At 41.2% G+C, this 15,378-nt stretch overlaps 1 pseudogene; it reads right to left on the bottom strand.

Moving 5' to 3' along the window:
- Positions 1–635: 635 nt before the first annotated feature.
- LOC104874343 lies at positions 636–14,795 on the bottom strand (annotated as a pseudogene).
- Positions 14,796–15,378: the final 583 nt, after the last annotated feature.

Genomic DNA, 15,378 nt, shown 5'->3' with positions numbered 1-15,378 from the left:
GAAGCTAGTAACAAAAAATAAAGCCTTCCTAGAGAAAGAATCAGTGGTACCTCACTATTCCCACTATTAAATAATTTCTTATAGGTCCCCATGGTCCCTCTTGCTGTAGGAATTTGTAGTACTTTTCCTATAGGAAATTTCTGCCTACAAGACTTTGTAACACTTTTGCCTAATGCCAAAGCCATGGTCCCTCCTATGCTGACTATTGCTTCCAATAGGAATTCCCTCTTATAGTACACTGGTCTGTGTCTGGTGTTTGAAATGTGGAACCATTGGAGTCTACACAACTGTCTTAAGGTGCCTGCTGCTCCAACCCACACAGCATAGGGTCTGAAGCTAGGGAGAATGATGAGAGATGAAGAAGAGACCAAAATTACTCTCTCCCCCCACCGTGTGTGTGTGTGTGTGTGTGTGTGTGTGTGTGTGTGTGTGTGTGTGTTTAAGGCAGGCATGGTGCCACTGAGCTAAATTCCCAGCCCGATATTTAGTCTTTATTTCCACTTTTGGTTTTTCATACCAGAGAAACAACTGAGTATTTAAATATGCATGTCTGATTTAAGAGTATGGTCTCAAAATTCATCCATTTAGCTATAAATATCTCAAGTTCATCCTTCGTGTGGATAGCTTATAATTTGTCATCTCTTCCAACAGATCACGATGATAACATCCTTATTCTCATAAAACATCTCAATGCTGGCCAGCCTGCACTTCAAGCCAATACTAGTCACTGGACAGGCACTGGCTATTGACCATACATAGAGTTTTCCAGTATTGTTGATAGCATTCTGGATGTTCTCAAAGATGTCCACACCTGGTTTAAAGTCCTCGTGGTGAAGACAAATTTTAAAGGTGGTTTAGCCACCTCCTTCTAGGGCTAGAACAAAATCTTCATATATCCACTGTTCGTTGATGGCAATGAGAGACAAAGGCATTGTAGATGAACTCCCTCTCTGTCCTGTGTCATTTAGCTAGGTGCCAGGCTTTAAATGTGCTAGATCTTATACCATAAAGATGAAATCATCTCAGCACTGAGCCATGAGAAAACTGTTGTTGTGAGGACCAGAGTGTAGGAACAGAAGAAATACACTTTGCTCTGGTCAAAATTCCACAGAGCATCATCAAAACCTAACAAAAACTCTGCATATTTGGCTGCTAACAGGTATAGATCTGGAGGTAGAGGATATGAACAACTGTGTTTGTTGACCAATTCTTAAACCACATATTGTCACAGTTGCCCTGAAGTTTGTTCCCAAAGACATCAAAGTCTTCAAATTCTGCAGCAGGACTTTTATGTTGTTGGATCTTGAAGAGAAGACCTAAAAGCATTCTAAACCTGAGAGCATGCCAGAAGTCAATGGCTCTAAGCTGTTGCTTTCAAGGTTTAGTATTTCTAATCTTTTGGGTTTTTGGAATACAGGAGCATGTAAATAAAGACTTGATTCTCTAGATTTTGTTCCCAAGATATCTAATTTTGTGAGATTAACCACGCAGTCAAATTAGAAGTGATCCAGGAATACCAGGGGATTATTTTCCTGGGAGTAGCTCCTGCATGACTTCAAAGACATCATTTGGAACAATTTGAATCCCATGCTTCTGTCCCTCTAGACTGAGTTTTTCAAAGATGTGAGCTTCATAAATGGAGGGCATGTCAAGTTCCTAGTGGTTTCATATGTAATTTTATTAAAACTGAGGTTAAAATGATTTCCAAGGCTCAAGAAGAGACCTAAATGAAAATCTGACAAGCTATTGTATGCCAGGCCAAGTATATGCAGGTCAGTGAGACCTGAAAATGTATTCTTCTCTATAACTCACAGGTGGTTCTGGAAGAGACTTGGTACTTGGAAAATTTTCAGAGATTGAAAAGTTTTGTGCTGCCGAGTCTGAATATTATTGTTTCCAAAATCTAGTTTCTCTAAATTTGGAAACCAAGTAAAGAAGTATCTGTCAGTTGTTAATATCCAGCACCCAGCTAAATTGGGCTTCTTCAATAAATACAGCCAATTGAAGGCCATATTATTGAGTTCTATAGTAGAATTTCTAGAGAGAGAGATTGAAGTACTTCAAGGGTGAAAATGCAAAGTCTAGCAAGCTTTTAAACCTCTTGACAGTCAGGTCTAAGGTTGTCAAATTCTGGAAGGCACTCCAGCTTCTATTGCTGACAAAAAAAAGTTGGTAGAACTCTTGAAGACATTGGCATAGGAAAAGACTTTATGAACAAATCCTTAGTAGCACAGGAACTAGCACAAAAAATTAACAATTGGGACCTCATCTTTTAAAAAACCACCTACACTGCAAGAGAAACCACTAACAGAAGCCAGGTGTAGTGGCGCATGCCTGTAGCCCCAGCACTCGGGAGGCTGAGGCAGGAGGATCGCTGTAGGTTCGAGACCAGCCTGGGCTACATAGTCAGTTCCAGGTCAGTCTCAACTACGTAGTGAGACTCTGTCTCAAAAAAACCCAATAAATAAATAAATAAATAAACAAACAAACCACCAACAGAGCTAAGAGACAATCTACAATGTGGGAAAAAAATTCTACCACCTGTTACTCAGACAAAGGTCTAGTATCTAGGATATATAAAGAACTTTGAAATATCAGGCCCTCCAAATATAAAGACCTGATTCAAAATTGAGCATCTGAAGTTTCTCAGACAAAAAAGTAAAGGCCGCAAATAAATATATTTTAAAAATGTCCATCATCAGTGGTCATTTGAGAGATGTAGATGAAAACAACACTGAGATTCTACCACACTCCAGAAAGAATGGCTGCTATGAAGAAATCGACCAATAACAAATGTTGGCGGGGTTATGGGGAGAAAGGAATCCTTCTCCATTGTTGGTGGGAGTGCAGACTGGTGCAACCACTGTGGAAATTAATATAGAGATGCCTGAAACAATGGGGATTAGAAGTACCATTTGACCCAGCTATTCCCCTGCTGGGTATCTTTCCAAAAGAATTAAAAGAATCATATGACAGTGATATATGTGCACCTATGTTTATAGCAGCACAGTTTGTAATAGCTAAAACTTGGAAACAGCCCAATTGCCCATTAGTTGGAGACTGGATGAAGAAGATGTGGTTTTTCTATGAAATGGAGTACTATTCAGCAATAAAGAATGAGAAACTAGAATCATTCATAGGAATATGGAGGCATATTGAGGCCATACTCCTAAGTGAAATAAAAAAGACACACATGTAAATATCAAATAGTTTCTCTGGTGTGAAAAACTAAAAGTGCAAATAAGTCCAAATTGTATAACTGATAATGTGAAATAGGAAGAAAAGGGCTAAAGGTGTAGGGGAAGTGGGAAAGGAAATAAAGGGAAAATATGAGAAAAGGAAAAAATGGAAATAGTCTTTTTATATAGGGGAGGGTAGAAGGGTGAAGGGAGGGCAGGGACAAGGGGAAAAAATGAGAACCAAGACCTGTCATGTAAAGGTACAAGATCCCAATGATAAATGTAACTGTACTGAATACTTAAAAAGTGCCAATAAACTCAGTGAAAAAAAATTTTCTTTCCATTCAATTTTCTCGAAGAATTTGTGTAAAGTAGACATTATTTCCTCTCAAAAGAACACTGAAACTAACAAAGTGGAGTATAATTTATAGAAAGTTCAATATGGGAAATTTTATATATTTTATATTTTATGTTTATTTTGGTAAATTATATCTATCAATGAATTCTGTTCATTTCATTTAAGTATTCTAAATTGTTGTTTTCCAATTTTTGTGGTATATTTTTTAGTGTCTTTTACATTTCTCTAGGGTCTATTTTAGTTTCCAACTTCATATTCCTCATGTTACACAGTATTTCAAGTCTTTTCTCTTTTGCCCTTAATCAATCTGGTTTGGGTCATATAAACTCTTTACTAGTATTTTTTCAAATATTTGAATTTTTAGACTTTACTTTCTTTTTGGTGATTTCTAATGTTGTTTTAATCATTTATACTTCTATGTATTGGGGCTCAATTTTCTGTTCCCTTCATGCAGCCTTAAGGTAGGAGATAATTGGTTTGAGATTTATCGCATGAAATAGTATTTAATTCAGCTTAACATATTTTATAAATTACATTATGGTTTCTTATTGAATTACTTGTCTAGAAGTACGCCGCTTAAACTCCAAATACATGTTGATTGACATTATCATAGATAGGTCATTTACTAACTATCTGATAAGATAATATATTCTGAATAATTTCAATCTTCCAGCTTTTCTGGAAGGCCAGAATAGCCTACCTTGGTAGGTTTTCCATACACAATTACAAAGAATTACACTCCTAAGGTGTAAGCTACTATGTTCTACAAATATCAGTTAGGAAAAGTTGGTTGGTATGGGCTCAACTTTAAAAGTATCATGTTTTATCTACTTATAATTTTATGGGAAGAAAACTGTTAATAAATTAAAATTATAATTGTGCATTTATCAGTTATTGTCAATATTTTCTTCACATATTTTGAAACTCTGGTATTATGTGACAATAGATAGGGATGGTCACATATTTTTGAGAAAATGATACAGGATTTCTCCATACCTCCAGCTTTGTTAATGTATAATTGGTATAGAAAACATGGCACATAATTAATATGTGCCTTTGGTGAGTTTGGTGATTATATATATATATACACACACACACACACACACACAATCATGATGCCATCAGTAAAATTATGGAAATAAACATATCCATCATTTCCAAAAATAATTTTACCTGTGCTAAACTATGGGAGGAATGTGGAAGCAGGAAGAGGAGGGAAGGAGAATCAAAGAAACATTAGTGACAGAAAAAAGAAGGGACATGAAGACAGTTTAACACAACTTGAAACAACACATCCTGGCCAATGAGGTTCTGTGTTGTGACATCTAAGTATTTGTGATTTTGAGAACACTTCCATGTGTTTGCCATTTAGACTTTTTCTTTCAGTGACTTGCTTATTCATCATATCCTTTCTTCATTTATCTATTAGGTTTGGGGGATTTTTTTTTCTTGATTCTTGAAAATTCTTGAGTATTCTGTCCCAATAGTTATTCTTTGTTGGTTTTAATGATTTAAATATCTTCTGTTAACTATCACTTAATGTCTATGAACTCTTTTGTTGACTAGAAAGTTTTAATTACAGTATATCAACAGCTATCTCTTTTTTGGATTTATGGCTTTGCTTTGCAATTCCTGTTTAAAAATTTTTGCCTCCTGAGTTAACATCAGAGCCTGAATGTGTGCCAGTTCATTTTAATTACCAATTTTATTGGCCTCCAAGACTCCTAGAGCGGTGACTATATCATGGCAGCACTATAATCATCAGTTGATTAATTCACTGGTGTTTAGAGCTAAACATGTTGTTAGGAGATGTAGGGCGGAGAAAAATGGTGCAGTAGAAAGTGGCAGCAGAGTGTGACCTCTCCAGAGTTTGGAGTGGAAATACCTGGAGTACAACAATTGGGTGAAGATGAGGAAAGACATGAATATTCAAGAGGTGGGAGGGAGCTGATGGAAAGATTAGAAACTGGGGAGAAGCTGGAGAGACTGAGCACAGTACAGAGAAAAGAAAGGGACAGTCTGGAAGGCTCACCCAGGAACCTGCCTCCACTAACACAGGGTAAGCCTAGAATGTCTGTGGCTGGGAGAGACAGTGGACCAGGCCAGCAGCACTGGCCCTAAGAAAAAACCAAAGCTGTTAAAAGTGGCAAAAATAGCATGGTATTTTACTCCAAAGGCAACTCCTTCTGTAGGGCAGGCTTGAGTTGGTGAGGAAGTCCAGTGCATCATCCACCGTGTCTGACAAGTTTTAATCAGATGCCATTTGGAAATAAGTTAATTGTGTGGAGATGACCAAAGAAAAATTCCGGAGTGGGAATACTCAAGGGTTTCTAGTGCTGCCCTGCTACAGGACTAAGTGGGAGATAGCCACAGCAGATAGTTGCAGAACAGGAGCAAGCTGCACTGCTGAGAAGTTTAATCTTGGCCAGGAGGAGTATGGGAGCCCCTCTTTCCATGATGAGACACACAGACACAGTTAGCTATCTGATATATGACAAAGGGGCAAAAAAACATATACTGGAGGAAATATAGCCCCTTTAGCAAATGGTGCTGGGAAAACTGGATATCCATGTTGTAGAAGATTGAATCTAGATCCATATTTCTTGCCATTTACTCAACTAAAATCAAAAAGTATTTCATTCACCGGAAAATAAAATAGGTAAAGTATTTGAAGACAGGCATATGCAAGGAATTTCTGAACAGAAGCCCAATTGCACAAGAAATAATACCAAGAATTGACAACTGGGAGCATATCAAATGAAAAAGCTTCTGCACAGCAAAGGAAACCTCCAAAAGAGTGAAGACTCAACATACAGAATGGAGAAAAATTGTGCTAGCTATTGCACAGAGGAGTAATTTTAGAATATATAAAGAACCCCCAAAATAGATCCCCCTAAATAAAAGATCCACTTAAAAATGGGGATCTGAAATGAATAAACACTTCTTAGAAGCATAAATGTCCAACAAATACATGAAAAAATGTTCAACACCTCTGGTCATTACAAAAATATAAATTAAATAATACTTAGATTCTACCTTATTCCAGAAAGAATGGCTATCTTCAAGAAATCAGGGCCAGGGATTTAGCTCAGTGGTTCTGGCCACTGCCTCACAAGCACAAGGACCTGAGTTCGATACCCAGTACCAAAAAAAAAACAAAAACAAAAAAAAAATCAAATAATAACTCAATAAGAAAAAAAAAATAAATGCTGCTGAGGCTGCAGGAAAAAGGAACCCTTCTACATTGTTGGTGGGAATGTAAACTAGTACAATCACTATGGAAATCAGTATGGAGATTATTTTTTAAAAAGCTAAAACTAGAAAGTGGGCTACCCACACAGGAAAAGGAAGACCTATGGTTCTCACCAAACTGGTGGCCAGATCAACCAAGAGACAGTAGATCTCCAAGATTCCCTGAGACACACCCACCAAAGAAACTACCAAGAGCAAAGAAACCATTCAAAAAACTATTCAATTAAGGCTTTTCAAGCACTTACTGCTATACTTGCACTGACAAGACTGGACCTAAAATTGGTACCCAATAGATTAGCACCCAAAATTCTTTCCTTTAAGCCTCAACATTTCACTTCAGGGTACAGAAATTTTAGTTGATAGACAAAAACAGAAAACAATCTAATTTACCTCTTTAAAATTACACTTTTATTTTGAGGTAATTATAGATCACATGCAGTTTTTTTATGCTTTATTTTGTTTTTTGTGGTACCAGGGATCAAACTCAGTATCTTGCACTTGCAAGGCAGGTGCAGTGCCACTGAGCTAAATCCCCAGCCCCAGTTTTAAGAAATGATACAGAGACGGTACTGTAATTTGGATTTTTAATGTCTCCCAAATGCTCACGTGTTAAAATCTTAGTGCCCTTCTTGATGTTACCAAGAGGTAGTGGAACCTTTAAGAAATGAACTCTAGTGAGAGTCACTGGGGCCATGCTCCTGAAAGAGAATAATGGGATACTGACCCTTTCCTCTTTCTCTCATTTTTGCTCCCAGTCATGATGTACTGCCTTGCCACAGACCCAAAAGCAATGAAGCCAACTAACCATAGGCTAAAATCTCTCCAAGACTTTGAACAAAAATAAAGCATTTGTATTTACAGCTTAATTATTTGCCAGTAGCGATGTGGAGAACCTGACTAGGAGTGAATGGTTAAACTGTAGGGCAAAAATGAATAGGCTCTATGAAGAGTGAATGGTTAAAATATGGAAAAAACACAGATAATTAAACTTTGAGGCAAAAAAGACACACAGGCTTTGTAAGAATAAACTATGGGGCAAAAAACAGGCTCAGTGAGGAATGAATGGTTAAACTATGAGACAAAAAGCACACAGAATCGAATGATTAAACAACAAGAAGTTTAAAAAAATAGAAAAAACTCAAGAAGTTTAGATTAGTAAAGTATGTTGTGTCTTGCCATGTCCTTCCCCTTTCCCCAAGAAAAACTGCTCAACCTTGAGATAGCTCCTGGCCCAAACTGCTTTTCTCCTGCTCTTTCCTCTTACACTGATATTCTAAATAAAAGCCAGGCCAGAGAGTTTTTGGCTTGGTGGCTTTTTTCTTCTCTAAGAATCTCCGTAATGGCTGCATGCTCTGGGTGAAGAAATAGCCCTTCTGGGCCTCTAGATGGATTGAATCAAGTCTTGCCTGTGGGTAACCTTTTCATCCTCCATGCCACCTGAAGTTCCATACTGTGACATAGTGACCTTAGTTATATAAGTTACTTACATCTGCCAGCATGACATTGGTTATACAGTATAAGCTGTTTACACTGGGGCCTAAGAGGTACACCTCTACTGGAGTCCTACTAACCCAGGACCTACTGCCTCTGAAAATATCCCCTTCACAACCTGAACCAATGTGTAGTCATCTTGATCTTCACTTTTTCCTATAATCCACCTTCTTCAGGCTGTGGGACATGATTGCCAGTGGGCACAAGGGCCAAAGGGGACAATCCTTGCACCCACATACCATAGCAGCAATGTATGGATAAACAGCAAGCCACTAAGGCACAGGCACTCACCCTGAGGATTAACAAGGTCCATCTCCTACCTAAAGCTAAAGAATTCCACCACTCACGCAAAGGGTCCCCAGTAGCCTTTTCAATTTTCTTAATTTCTCCCCTGATACCCTGTAAAGCAGTAATGACATTACATGTGTTGGCTGGTATAGAGACACAGCATTATACATATACATATATGTTCCACCTTGGGCTACAATGAGGATGCCTAACACCATCTGATTTCGCAGCACCACCTTTTATGTTTAGTCTATTTTTGTAGTAAGAAAAGTAAATTTTAAGGCCTTAGCAGTATGTTTCCGCAAGGGCAGCAACCTGCCATTCCAATTCTGTCTTGTCCACTGCTGGAGGAACACAGTAAAGGGTTAAAACCACCATGGTGTATGACACACTCACTGCAGGTACCATGCTCTGACAGCATCCAGGTACTTGGTTGCTCAGATAAAGTCTCATAAAGGGTAGACAACAGGTAAGACCACCCCTAGGTAGACTGTTCAGTCCAAATGGCAGGCAAATATAGTCAGCCAGTTTCTCCACAAAGCCATAAACTACCACAGGGTACAAAATCAACAGGAGCTTGCCCTTGGAAGAGGTGGCTGTTCCACTGGTTTCACACTGATCCAGTAGGTAATATTAAAGCAAGCCTCTGGGACTTCCACCCACCTATTACATTATCTTTCTACTGTTCTATATACATTTTGGGGACTTGTGCAACAGGTTGAAGGTATAGCATACCCTCCCATAAATCAACCCTAACAATCCCACACACTACAGGTTAACCAGCCCGCCTCAGTCTATGAATTACCTATTGAGCTATGCTTATGGCTTGTCATGTGCAGTTCCAACATGCAGCTGTGGATTCTCATTCAGCCAACTAGGTCCAGTTTGGTGCCACAGTGGGATGAATGTGCCAAGGTAGTCCTGCTCTGTGACAGACAGAGCTGTATACACCCAACAATCAGATCAACTCACCAAAGCAGCATATGCATGAGCCCAATCCAATATACTACTGGCACAGATCATTCTAAGGGTGCTAGGACAAAGCAGAGGTAGGTACTAGTAACAGAAGATCTCTGCCATCTGGTAAAAGACATGCCAGGTGGGAGTCTTGCGACAGTATTGTCACAGCCAGGGAACTGTCGTGGCCATTGGTACCACACTTTTTCTTCAAGGCTCAGGGCCTCAAACAACTTCAGCACATGCAGTAATACAGGAGAACTCACTATAGGTCATAGCAAGAGCACATATGTGCCTTGTAATAAAGTCCCTTGCCCTGGTGCATGCATGCACACAGTAACTTCTGGTGGCCAACTACTCAAGACCTATAGCATCACACATTATAGCCCTTCCTCCCACTCAGCTTAAAGAGCAAGCCAGTGACAGTATGGAGCCTTTATGTGCCATGACCTGTAGCAGACACCTCTGCCCAGTATTAGCAGGCTGTAGTGGCAAACTTTCTTGCCCCTCCATAATTCGGCTGTGTTACACTGGAAGTAGTCCAATCGGCTAAGTTCATTTCAGCTAAATTCTTCCCCTCTGAATCAACCATTTGTTCTTTTAAGCAAAGATATGCTTGTGCCCTCATTCTACAGTCTTGCCTGCTTGATACTTGTTATAAGTAGGCGTCTCAAGGCCTGCCCAGCTTCCTCCCTTTCCACACTTGTATGAATAAACACTGGACATTTTTGGTGCCCAGAGCACCTTAGATAAGCCCAAGACTCAGTTTCTCTCAAGTCTCTGTCTCTGTGTCTTTATTTCCCTCTATCCTATCTCATGGACATCATAGTGACTTGCAGGAGACTAGGACCCATTGCAGAGATCTCTGGTAATATCCTCTTTTCCATTCCCCATAATGGCCATGTTCATTTTACCTGTTTACGTTCCTTCAGGGGAGTCATCACAGGAAGAAGTATTATTACCACTTCTCTCATAGCCGGATCTCAGAAACTCATCTTTAGCTGTAACCTGAGATTGTTTGGGGGCTGTGGTCCAGTGCAATAGGGCTGCCATCAGAGTAGGGTCCCTCTTACAAGGTCACTTGTTAAGGGCTTGGGTGATACCAAACAGGCATCCAGTCCACCTTTCAGTGATACTGAAGATAGGGAAGTTTGCAGATCCTATTTCAAGAGACTACTGTGGTCATTCCATCATGCCCACTCCCTGGCAAATGGAAGGGAGCATGCAATTTCCACAGGACATTCATTTCTTTGGCTCATTTTTGTACTCACACCCCTGTAAAATGGCTACCATTGCTACTCTCTATGACTAAAAGTCTCCTGTAATGGGCATACAATTGTTAGAATGCTTGCATAGTGTTCTATGGATACGCTTGGCCACATGGAATGACAAATAGATGCGTTGCTGTATCTATAGCCACAAAGGCATAGGCATGCCCCTGACTCTTTGGAAGGGGACCTATATAATCTACCTGGTACCTGATGAGAGGGGTATAGCCAATCATCAGCTGCTATAGGGTCTCAGTTAAGCACCTCCTCTGAGGAAAAGCATATACATACATAGAACATTTCTTACAAGCTTCCATAATATCCTGCATCATAATGGGCAGTTCCCACTGCTTGGCTATGATACGCATGCTCTGGATTCCTGTATGTCCTAGTTTTTGATGTGGCCATGTGACCATATCCTTTGTAGAACCCCTTTCTTCCCATCATACCCATGCTAATGTGTCCAATTCATCATTTCCTGAGCTTGTTAGTGGGACATGGCCTGATGCATGATGTACAATGTACTTGTTTCATGTGGCCCACTTCCCATAGGTCTTGCCACATGGCCTGGCCCCACACAGCCTGATGACCAACCAGCCAACCCATGGCTTTCCATTTAGAAAGTTACTTCAGGCCTTTGTATACTGTCCAAATGTGAGTACATATGGTAAGGGGTCCCTCCTCTTGGATAATTACTGTCCATGCTACCCTTAGCTCAGCCCATTGGCTAATCTGGTCGGTACCAGTATCAAACCAAATGGTGTCTGTTTCTAGCTGCACAGCCACAGTCAACAATTGTAGCAGGCCTCCAGCTTGACCCATTTGTATAGCAATCATTTGATGGCACTAATGGCTAACATTCTTTATAGGGGGTTTCCTCTAGTTCCTGGGGTGGATGGGACAATGGTGCAGCAGCATCTGTCTATTCCACTGGTCCTAACAGCTGTTGTAACTCAGCAGAAAGGGGACTTATGCACAATGTACTCCTCTGTTCTAAGTATGCTCCCCATTTAACCAGCATTGGCATGTGAGAAACCCCTATCTTGGGTGTGGATATCAATGAGCACAGCCAGTTGGCCACTAGGTAGGTGGTATACACCTACACAGGGGCTTCCCTGGTGATTGACTCACAGGCCTGCAAGGCTGCTTATAGAGTAGCCAGCTGTTTCTCTATGAGGGAATAGCAAACTTTCACCCCTTTCTACAACTGTGACCAAGATCTCAAAGGCATCCATGGCCATTCTGTGCACGGCCAGTGTCCTTGGTAGTTACATGAACATCCAATTCACAGGGGCACCTGGAATCAGCTGCCTGCAGGGCTTGTGCCTACTTTACATCCTGCTTCACCACCTCCAATGCCTGCTCAGACTCTTCCACCCAATTCCTGAGGAGCACTTCTCTTACTCATTTATACATAGGTGGGTTTCAGGGTTTGAGCTAAATAGGGAATAAAAACCCTCCAATACCCTAGAAGCCCTAGGAAAGTCCGTAATTATTTCACTGTGGCAGGGTGAGGATATTTCTTGTCTCATCAATAACAGCTTCTGGTGTTGCTTTTACCTTACCTGACCAGATAACTTCCAAAAATTTGACAGAAAGCTCAGGCCTCACTGATGGTCCATCAACATGCTACTAGGTTCTGTCAGAGACCACTAGCAGCATGTTTTATATCTGTAAGAGAATCAGAGGTTAACATAATATCAATATAATGAAACAATTGCACATCCCATGGAGATGACCAGGCAGCCAAGTCCTTTGTCACCAGCCCATGGCAAATACTAGGGCTGTGAAAGTAATCCTGTCGCAACACAGTAAATGTCCATTGCCTTCCTTCCATGTGAAGGGAAACTGTTCTTGACTCTTAGCAGCTATATCTATAGAGAAAAAGACATTAGCCAAATGCACTACATAGTGAAAATAGCCAAGCCATGAAGTTAGTTGGTCCATGATGTCATGAATCAAAGGGATAGCAGCGCGCAAATGTGGGGTCATTTTATTCAGCTGTCTGTAGTCCACCATCTTGCACCACAATCCATCTGGCTTCTTCAAGGGCCACATGGATGAGTTATAGGCATTATGCATTCTTTTAGTTTCAAGATTATTTGGGTGATTTCTTCATGACACTTCAGTAGATATTGTTGAATAGTCACCACAAATCATGGCATGGGCAGGACCTGGGGCTTGTGATGAGTATGGCCCTATCTACAATTTTCAATACCCATACCCCGAGGTGGAATTTGCCCATTGTTATTTGCAATCTCAACTCTTGGAGGATGTCTACCTTCAGGATGTACTCTGGCACTGGCTCAAGGGGACAACCTATACCCAGAGTCACAGTTGTGGGCTTCAATTTGATGATGCATCTTCCTTAATCATCTCTGTAAATTGCCTTACCAGGGAACTTATCACTGTTGCCATGAATCAAACTACAGTCTGCCCCAGAGTTCATCAGCATAAGCACCTTTTGTGCGTTTATAAGGGTCCAATAAATGGCAAGTTCTACATGAGGCCTCCTGTCCTTTTGGCCCTGCCCTTAGTCATAATTAAATGCTTACATAGTATCATCTACAGGGGCCAAGAAGACTTGCAAATTTATGGCCCTGTCCTGGACCACTTTCATCCCCTGCAGAACCCTTTTCTTCAGTAACTGCTGCTCCAAAAGGTTAACAGCACATCATTCAGCTGTTTATCAGTCTTCTTTCAGTTCACCCATTCCATGAGGTGGTCAATCCATTTTGGCCCCTTTTGCTCAGTCAGTTTAGGCTCCTGCCTACATATTACACAAAATCCTCTCTCCTTTCTGTGATCCTCAGCATCTATCAGTGCTGCCATAGCCATTCTTACTTCGTGGATTCTCTTACCTATGGAGGGAGTTACGACACTGCTAGAGGCCCAAAGGAGCTTGGAGGAGCTGTACGCAATACCACAGTCCTCATGATGGATGTGAAACACTTGTCATCCAGGCCATGGAGTTAACCCTCAAAAACGGCACTAAATAATATGTGTGCCATTTACTCACAGTTTCTGGCCATTCTCTGGCATCTTTCCATGCCACCTGTGCTTCAGCCATCAGCTAGTCCATCAGAATATAATCGCCAGCCTCAGGAGCCATCTGATGACTCATCTGCAGTCGCTGGTGCGAGGAAGGGTATGTGGTCATGGAGGCCAGCTTTTCTATCTCCTTGGACGAGTGGCTTATGCTGTCTTCCCCTCATCCCACAGCTGAAGGGTCCATGCTGGCAGAGGTTCCCTGCGCTACTCTCTGCACTATTGAAGCTTGGTAGAAGTGTAAGAAGAATAGGCCGTAAATTCTGTGGATTCCTCTGGTGCCCCACCTGGCCTCAAATGTTGTTCATGTTCTACTTTTTGAGGAATTACTGAGCAGTCCTGCAATGGAGGTAGGTCCTCTTCTTCATCCTCAAAGTCTTCATGATTCATTACTATCCCAATTCAGGCTATGCCCAACTCTTGTTCCAGCTCTTGTACCCAGGCTTCTAAGTGCTCCTCTTCAGCCTGAAACTCACATACTTGCACATGATGATGCAGAGCCTCAGCATGTACCTCTTTCAGGACTGTCAGAAATGCCCATCCTTGGGTTGGGGATTTAGCTCAATAGCTCTGTGCCTGCCTTACAAGCACAAGGTCTTGAGTTTGATCCCCAGCTGCCAAAGAAGTGTTCCCCTTCTCTGCTTTGCTGCTCTAACTGCGGTAAGTCTTTCTACAAATTAATCAGTGACCTGTCCACCATATCTCATGCTTCTACTGGGGCGCACCCCAGCAGCACAGCAGGTATAGGAGATCACGTGGCATATAGGGGTCACATGTGAAGTTCTGGATCCTCCATGCTGAGAGCTCACTTACCTCTATCCTGTGACTATGCCAGTTGTCCTTCAGCGACTCAGGTAAAGGTTCCAAAGGTTGGATGGCAGGAAGAAGAGATGAGGAGCAGTGAGCAGATTTGACATCTTTCTTTTTAGGCACCACACAGCTGTGCACATTCATGCAGCAGTTCACATTTTTAGGGGGTCAGCACAATGGTGGCTATTTGCCAATAGTGGCCTTGATTACATAAGTTATTTACATCAGCCAGCAATGACCACGGTTATGTATGCTGTTTACACTGGGGCTGGGAGGTGTGCTTCTGCTGAAGTCCTGTTGACTCAGGACCCACTGCCTCCAGAAACTCCCCTTCACAGCCTGAACCAAAGTGCAGCCATCTTGGGCTTCACTTTTCCCTTCAAGAAAGGGGATGGCACCAAAGAGGAATGGGTGAGATATCATATGTAGCATCCACGGCCACACCTCGATGAACGACCCAGACACACTCGAGAGCATGTTCTACTCCAGATGTTTCTTAATCCCATGAAGTTGACATATCAGGATTAGCAGACACACCATCTGACTAAAACCTCTGAAACTATGCTTCAAAAATGTATCATTCCTCCTTTTAAGTTACCTCAGGCATTTATGTCACAGTAATGGAACATGGACTAACAAAATGGTCGTTATGCTCTAACAGTAAATATTTTGTTTAACATCTACATTCCCACATCAGAATGTAAGTTCCCTTGGGAAATGTTTTGCT

The sequence above is a fragment of the Fukomys damarensis genome, unplaced genomic scaffold (genome assembly GCF_012274545.1).
Source record: "Fukomys damarensis isolate Sample0158 unplaced genomic scaffold, DMR_v1.0_HiC HiC_scaffold_39, whole genome shotgun sequence".
Classification (NCBI taxonomy): domain Eukaryota; kingdom Metazoa; phylum Chordata; class Mammalia; order Rodentia; family Bathyergidae; genus Fukomys; species Fukomys damarensis.
This window is presented reverse-complemented; position numbering and strand designations above follow the sequence as displayed.